The sequence below is a fragment of the Lissotriton helveticus genome, chromosome 3_1, assembly GCF_964261635.1.
Source record: "Lissotriton helveticus chromosome 3_1, aLisHel1.1, whole genome shotgun sequence".
In the NCBI taxonomy this organism is placed as follows: domain Eukaryota; kingdom Metazoa; phylum Chordata; class Amphibia; order Caudata; family Salamandridae; genus Lissotriton; species Lissotriton helveticus.
The window spans coordinates 664,190,165-664,198,385 of NC_136061.1; the positions used below are offsets into that span (position 1 = coordinate 664,190,165).

Sequence of the window (8,221 nt, forward strand, 5' to 3'; positions counted from 1 at the left end):
CAAGGGCAGCCATGCGCTTTATAAATCTCTTTTCATTTCATTTCATTTCATTTCCAACAAAGTTATGAGTGCTATCAGCAGAAGCAGCCTATCCAGATGAACGTGATTATCGACAGTTAATCAAAGAAAGCAGTTACACAGAATGCATAGTTTATATCTGAATCACCTTAGAGGGATGATCATCTTATAAAAACAGATATTCAGTAATGTTCACATTGTAAAAATCAGCATTAGCATTTCACCAATTCATGCGCTCTTGCATTTCAGAGGTTGCTGAAAGGCTGTGCATAGGAGAAGTTTTCATCACAATACTGTAGCTCTGCAAGAAACGCCAGACACAGACGGCTGCTCAGAGCCAATGTCTGAATCAATCTAGCAAGTTTAGAACTTTACACTGGCAATGGGATTGTGCGGGGTCTGCCAGTGCTTGGTCGAGCAAGTGACCAATAAAGTAAATTCCTGGTTCAATTGTTAGCACCATGCCTTCCTGAAGAATCCGTCCAGTACGCAAGCTTTTGAGACCAGGCTCCGTACTCCGTTCAACTCCCTCTGGGTAGCCTCCAACATCATGCACGTCAATGCCAAGAAAATGTCCCAGACCATGTGGCATAAATATTGCACCCAGATGAACTTTCACCATGTCATCCACGTTGCCTTTCAAAATGCCAATTTTGGTCAGTTCTTCCAGATGAACTCTGTCTGCTAGACGATGCATATCTGGCCAGGCAACACCTGGTTTTACTGCCTTCATGACAGCACGTGATGAATGAAGCACAGCTTCATAGATGGCCTTCTGATCAGGAGTGAATTTTCCATTCGCAGGGAACGTGCAGGTGATGTCTGACCCATAGCAGTGATATTCTCCTCCCATATCAAACAAGCACAAATCGCCATCAACAACGGTCTTGTCATTTGGGGCTCCAGCATGCCCGTGATGCAAAAGTGGATGATGAACAGCCGCCTGAAACTGAACTCAGACAAGACGGAAGTCCTTATCCTGGGATCTTCGCCCTCCGCCTGGGACGACTCCTGGTGGCCCCCTGCCCTGGGCAGCGCACCCAAACCAACAAACCACGCACGAAACCTGGGCTTCATCCTGGACTCCTCCCTCTCCTTGACCAGACAAGTCAACGCCGTCTCCTCGTCATGCTTCAACACCCTGCGCATGCTACGCAAGATCTACCGGTGGATCCCCACCGAGACTAGGAAGATGGTCACCCAGGTCCTCGTCACCAGCCGACTGGACTACGGCAACTCCCTCTACGCTGGAACCACTGCCAAACTCCAGAAGAGACTCCAGCGGATCCAGAATGCCTCAGCAGGACTCATCCTGGACATCCCCCGACACAGCTACATCTCCGGACACCTGAGAGACCTGCACTGGCTCCCGATCAACAAGAGAATCACGTTCCGACTCCTCACCCACGCACACAAAGCCCTGCACAACCAAGGCCCAGGATACCTCAACAACCGACTCAACTTCTACACTCCGACCCGCCAGCTTCGATCGACCAACCACGCCCTCGCCGCCGTCCCCCGCATCCGAAGAGCCACCACAGGAGGAAGGTCCTTCTCGTACCTGGCCGCCAAGACATGGAACTCCCTCCCCACCCACCTTCGCCTCACCCAGGACCACCTCTCCTTCAGGAAGCAGCTCAAGACCTGGCTGTTCGAACAGTAGCGGACCCCCCCCCCAAGCGCCTTGAGACCCTCTGGGTGAGTAGCGCGCTATATAAATGCCTTGATTGATTGATTGAAAATGGATGAGTTGTCTCCACTGCCACATATGCAAGTGTATGACGTGTGCCGCATGCCTCCACGTTTATAGCAATAATGCAGGAACAGGCTTTCCAATTCGTACTCTTTCATCCCCAGTTTAGCCGCTTTCATAACCTCTTTATGGGCCTCGCTGGAGATCCTGTTACTGTAGCGCAAGACTTCCAACACCAAGTCGGTCTTAATTACACGGCACTCCACTATTTCTGGATGAAGAATTTTGTTGTTCACTTGAAATTGGCTAATTCCTTCAAATGAAGCTTCTTTGCAGACATTTCCACTATCGGTATTAATGCCACGCAGAGTAAGAAGAACGGACAGGTTCCTTGATGCCAGGACACTGGAAATCTCAACTGTATAGTGCACTTCATCCACTTCATACTTCTTTTTGAAATAATCCCGTGGGTGAATCTTTCAATCTTTCCCATCCAGACTGCATAGCTCTCGGGGAGTTTGGGAACAAAAAGTAACGATTTTCCTGTTTCGACATCAATAGCACCGTAGTAGTCTGCTTCTGTTACTCCAAAGGTCCAATGAAAGAAAGACTCCTGGCGAAAAATAATCCCAGTATCTGTGCAGTATCTTTGGGTCTCTTCCCCTCCTTGCAGCATAACAATGGAATTCTTCTGGACATCTTTGTTCGCTCTCAGTCTTGCTAGAAGCCGGTTTCTGTTTAGTGCAAAGAGCGCAACTGGAACCTTATGGGTTTCATTCCCCAGCCAAAAGTATGGTCCTCTACACATGGTTGCATCTCATGCCAAACTCGGAGCCCCTATCTTCGTATGCACAGCGGTGCTTACCGAGACTCAACAGTTCATCACAGCCAGCAACATGAATGCTGTAATCACACAATTACTGCCTGGAAGTTTCATTTGGCAGGCAAAGGAAACTTATTCGTTGCATTTTTTTTACACTGCTCTGAAAACTTTCAGGGAAATGGAGTTTCTCGCACTGCAATGGCTGGGTACTGACACCCGAATGGAGAACTTATTTGTTACACAGTTGGCGTCATATACCACTATGAAAAGCAAATTTCAGAATATATCCTGCTTAGCCCTAATTACAACCTTCTTGGAGCATCTAACTTGTTGTGGAGGGTAAAACGCTGTGTATTCTGCGACCCTCACAGTAGTCCATGATTCAATACATTGATTACAGGAGACATTTGACATCAGCAGGCTGAATTTACTACCTAGTAGAATCTGCAATGTTCCCGAGTTGAAAAGATGAGAGGGTTAAGGCATCTGGAGCTCTTGGAAAGGATAGGGTAGAGTGTGGGTTCAATGAGAAACCCGTTTCGCAAAATGTTTACTTTGTCTGTTTTCAGAAATCATATCTGTGATTTTGACATCAAATTTTAGGCACCTTTATGCCAACCAGAATAGTTAGTCACACAGTGCACATAATACATAAACACAAAGGAATTTAAGGAGCACTGACAAGAGGTCACAAGTGGTTCTGCTGCATTCTTTTGCCTAAAGCCATTTCAGTCGCTGAGGATTCCCTAAGTGGAAAAAGGAAAACCAAGATCTAACAGGCCGCGCAGGGCCATCCTTTTCAGAGAGCTGCAGACATACATGCACACCCCTCAGAAACCAGGTGGCATTTATAAGTGCCCAACAAAAAAGCTAACATACTCTCAAATTATGCATTCCACATATGTGCAGGTGCTTGCGATAGCTCGGCTGGTAAATGCATCTGCTGTGAAGCTCTGCATACAAACAACAGGGTTGAAATGTTGGTGGGAAATACAGCCTGTCATCCTTCTAAAGCTGATAAAGTAAGTATTGTGAAAGCTGAGTATATTTTATGGCAGCTGTTAACAGCGCTATGGAGCAACAAGTCTGTATGTTAACAGTTGTCATGTCTCCAAGCGTAACATAAAACAGCAATTTGTAATTATTTCTGCTACAACGCATCCATATTTACAAAGCTCTGAGGCGTTCCCAGTGTGGTGTGTGACTCTGAGCTGTACACTTTAACCATGAGGTTTCTGTGGAGCAAAATGGCACCGAAGCAGACATTCTGACCATTTTATTGAAATACATCATAATGGTGGCTGCGTCGGCCTTATCCTTGGGTGAATATAGGCTGAAGCGGCTTTTTCTTGGGATCTGTGATATCCGGGGGAGGGGGGGATGTTTTCAAGAACGACTGACTACGTAATAGTATTGAAAAGCCCGCTTTAATGGAACAGGTGCTTAACTTTAATAACAAACCTTGGCTCTAAGCCTTACATACTAAATCAAAGTGGTGTCACTATACATCTTTATTATAACTATCCAAAAAAAACTTCTCCCTCGCCTAAGCAACCCTTCCTTCACAACGCAACCTACCAAAGTGCGATCACAACTCTCCTCACTCAAACTCCCGGCATCCAAATCTTGTGCATACAGCACTGTTGCCATCTCATTCCATTTATAAACTCCCCACGCCACCCTCAAAACTACAACTGGGTCTGAACATGTCCAACGTTTCCTGCAATAACTTTTAAAGTTGTGTACCAAACCACCAAGCACCATCAGCAACAGCATCGCCACAAACACGACCTCCACAGACGCACCTGCTTCATTCAAAAGATAACAGGGTGGGCGGGTGGGGGAAAAACGAAAGAGAGTTCCTACCAACCAGGGTACATGCACATTCTAAAACGACACCCTGCCTGGACTAACATGTCCCCAAAATGTCATGAACACCCCGCCCACGCTCCCATACCAATCCTGGAGCCCACTTGAAAATTCTAGGAGAGTACACCCCCCCACCCCCCCCAAAAAAACCACATAAGATATGTGAACAAGACTTAGCGCGTATGTGAAATGTAAAAACAGGTCGAGAACCATAAGTTAGCAACCAACTTAAACATTATACATAACAAGGCCCTCCTAGAGCTGTTGACCACCAATATTTCGTTGACGTTTTCACAAAGTTAGAAAGAGTTGGCCACTGGGACAGAGTTATAAGGCCGTACAAAATTAGTATAATTTTGTTTTTGCTGAAATCCATCACATTTTTAAGTTCAAATCAGGCATCTTGCACTATATTTTATTGAGAACTAGTTCCTTGTGTCAATTTTAATATTTAAATATAGCACAAAAAAACGCAAGTCCTGCGAACAAGAGCTGCTCATGTTCGCATTGGACAAGTGCTACCGCAATAGCATTGTTTACTTGGGCAACCACCCATTATGCCATGTGGCATAATGATGTAATTTCGCAGAATTTTGCATAAAATAATGTAACACTAAATGCCCGAAATACACTGAACTCTGTGAACCCCAGACCTGGCTGTACTGCACAAAGCACCGGCTCCTTGTTCCATGATCAGGTGCAGCCGGAGTCTGACAACTGTAGTGGGTCCACCTTCCACAGAGGAACGAGCAGTTGTTTTCGGAGACGCTTCTCCAAATTTACCCATGACACCCTTCTGAACAAGACAGATAACACGTGTCTGAGGGCAGACCTGTTGTACATTTAACTGTTTTTTGTGGATAGTACCGGCACTTTGCAGCAGGTTTTCTTTATGAGCACCTTCAAACTCCTGGGGTCGGTGTCAGCCATACCGCTGCCGGTGTCTGCGCTGTCTGAGGACTGCCTTCCTTTCTCGACCCTGAACACCTCTGGCTTCCCCCTTCCTTGGACTTCCCGCCTCTATGATAGTATGATGAAAGAAACCTTGCATCCACTCAGCAACGAATGCCGGGCCACCCCCACGCGCGGCATCCAATGGAATGCTGCGCCGGTGGACCAGCCAATCCTGGCGCTGCTTTGCAGCGCCAGGATTGGCTAGGGGGGCACATTTGCCCTCGCCCTGTCGCCCTTTGTAAACCCGGGCTGTGGCACTGTGGCAGGCGAACAAGCACCCCTGGGTCCCGCTGGGGAACTTACAGTGCGCATGCTTGAGAAAGTTGCCAACTTTCCCAAGCATGCGCACTGTAAGTTCCCCAGACTGCGCACTACGTCTGCTGCAGCCTGAGTGTGTGGACTGTCACTCAAGCTGCAGCAGGCCACCCCCCCTGGCAATTCCCGGTGGCTGATTGTTCAGCGTGTATTTTATTTAGATACGGCCGGCAGCCGCGATGCGTCCATGGTGGCTGGTGGGGCTACGCCCCTACGCCCCAATGGACGCACCGCTGCTGGTGAAGGCCCATTGCAGGAATGTGCTAAAGAGTTCAAAAAGCGCACAGGAAGTAGCACATCCCATGGGCAAAACCTTGTCCACGTAGATGGCTCCCCCGAATTGCATCCCCAGGAGTGAGAAATCCGCAGGGTGTATAGGCAGCAGTCGGAAAGCTAACTTAATGTCACATTTCACCAGTTCTGCCCCCGGCCCACACACACGCACTCCACTCCACTGACACATAAAGCACCCTTGAATCCTCCTCGGCGATGAAATCATTCACTGATTGACCCTCAGGCCACGAGAGATGTATGTAAATGTAAATGTAAATGTATTTCGATTTATATAGCGCACAAATCACCCAGGGGTCTCAAGGCGCTTGCTTAGGGAACCCGTCCTGGTATTCCCCTGTGAGATACCCCGGCAGGGTATTCACAAGGTGAAAGCCAGGCATCCCGCCGCGAGGGGCCGTAGTGGAGATTAAGCAAGCTATTGCCCAGAGTCGCAGAGTGTGACCCCGTGAGTCGAGTAGGCACCGGAGCGAGAATTGTCGAGTCCGTGGAATTTTTGAACCCGAGACCCGCCGAGGCGGGGAATCGAACCCTGGTCCACAGCTGATCTCAGCTTCCGGGTCTGCCGCCTCTAACCACTGAGCCACGCTTCTCATGTATCATCCGAAACTCCCCCTCCTCCTTCTTAGGCACCACCCCCAGTGGAGAAATGATTGGGTCATCTGTCGGCCAGTCACTAAATGGGCCAGCTATCCTCCCTTCCTCCACCTCCTTATTCAACTTGGCCGCCACCACTCCTGGCAACTCCTTTGCGGACTTTAAATTGTCTGCCCACCTCCTCACTCTGGGACCCTGATAGCCCACCCTAAAGCCCTCCGTGAAACCCCCAAAAAGTCTCAAAGTCGCCTCCTGATCTGGGTAACACACGAGCCATGGGGCCATCGCCTCAACCTTAACCGGTGTAGGCGCCCTTCTGTCCAGCCTGTCCCCTACCTTTTGCATTCCGCCATTGTTCTGAGGGGGTGACCAAGGTTAGACACTGTGTGAGAGCATGTTTCCCTCCGCATTTGGAGCACTCGTGTTTAAACCTACTGGGGTAGGGTGAGCAATAGCCCCTGTTGTAGCTCCAACAGACCCCAGTGTTATAACTACCTGGCTTGGTGACTTGCCCGGTGGTAATGGCGCCGGCGGCAGTCCCTCCCTCCACCCCGCCGTGGGCGGGATGCGGCGGAAAGGACCAATATGCCACAGTCAAACCGCTGGCAGTATGCGTAGATGCAGACAAGTGCATGGATGCCATCCACTGCATCCACAGTTCTTGGTCCACTTCACCCCAATATTTGTCCGGATTGACGCTAACCCTTGTCCTGAACTCCTCGTCGTAGCTCAGCCATGCAAACCCCCCAAATTGCATTTGCACCTTCCTTATTATGTCCATGTAATTCATTAGCGCAATGGCCCTATCCAGGTGCTTCTCGCAGAAGATACTAGCGTAGATGAGAAACGCTGAGGTCAAATTTTCCATCGTCACAGGGACCCTGGGCCTAGTCAGCTCCCACTCCTCCTCCTTGGAACCCTCCTTCGCCTGCACCTCCCTGTGTGACAACTTAAACACGTCCACATACTCGTGTTTCCAAATCCTACCCTTGATCTTGTCGGACAGGTGAGACCCCAGGGGCATAGCCAATCCCATATATGGGAGCCTCTTCTGATGTTTATCGCCCCCCTTGTCCCTTTGTCGTCCTTTCCGTCCTCCTTGTCAGTCTGAACCCCAGGAGTAACCGACTTACCATCCACCTGTTCCTTCCCCGGTGGCGGCCACCCTTTTGGCGTCCCCACTGCAATCCCGGACAGATCCATCCCCAACCCCCACTGACCTACATGCCTTCTTCTTACTCCCCTTCGGCCCACCGTCCCATGCTGCCCACCAAACCCCCTCACCTGCTAATGATGGGTGCAGCTCTCCAGGCCGTCCTCTGGGGGTAGACACCTTGGCAGCCTCCACCTTCTCTTTGCCCTTCGATGGCCCAGGCACCAAGGCCACTGTTGCCCTTCGCTCCCCCCGTCCAGTCATCGTCATCCCTCACCGTCCTCAAGCTCCTCAGGCTCATCCTCATAGTCCAATTCCACCACCGGATCCACTTCCACAGGCAAACACAATACTTCTTTTGCAGCCCTCTTCACACCCTTACACTTCACAGCAGCCGCTCCCCAACCCCCAGACACACCCGCCACCGGTGCCGTTGGAGGGATGGCCGCTGCGGACCGCACTGCTGCTTCAAGCCGGCGTCCCGGGGCCGTCTTGTGCCCGCCGGGCC

At 49.8% G+C, this 8,221-nt stretch overlaps 1 pseudogene; it reads right to left on the bottom strand.

Annotated features, from left to right (window-relative positions):
* Positions 1 to 367: 367 nt before the first annotated feature.
* On the bottom strand, positions 368 to 2,519 carry LOC144823561 (xaa-Pro dipeptidase pseudogene; annotated as a pseudogene).
* Positions 2,520 to 8,221: the final 5,702 nt, after the last annotated feature.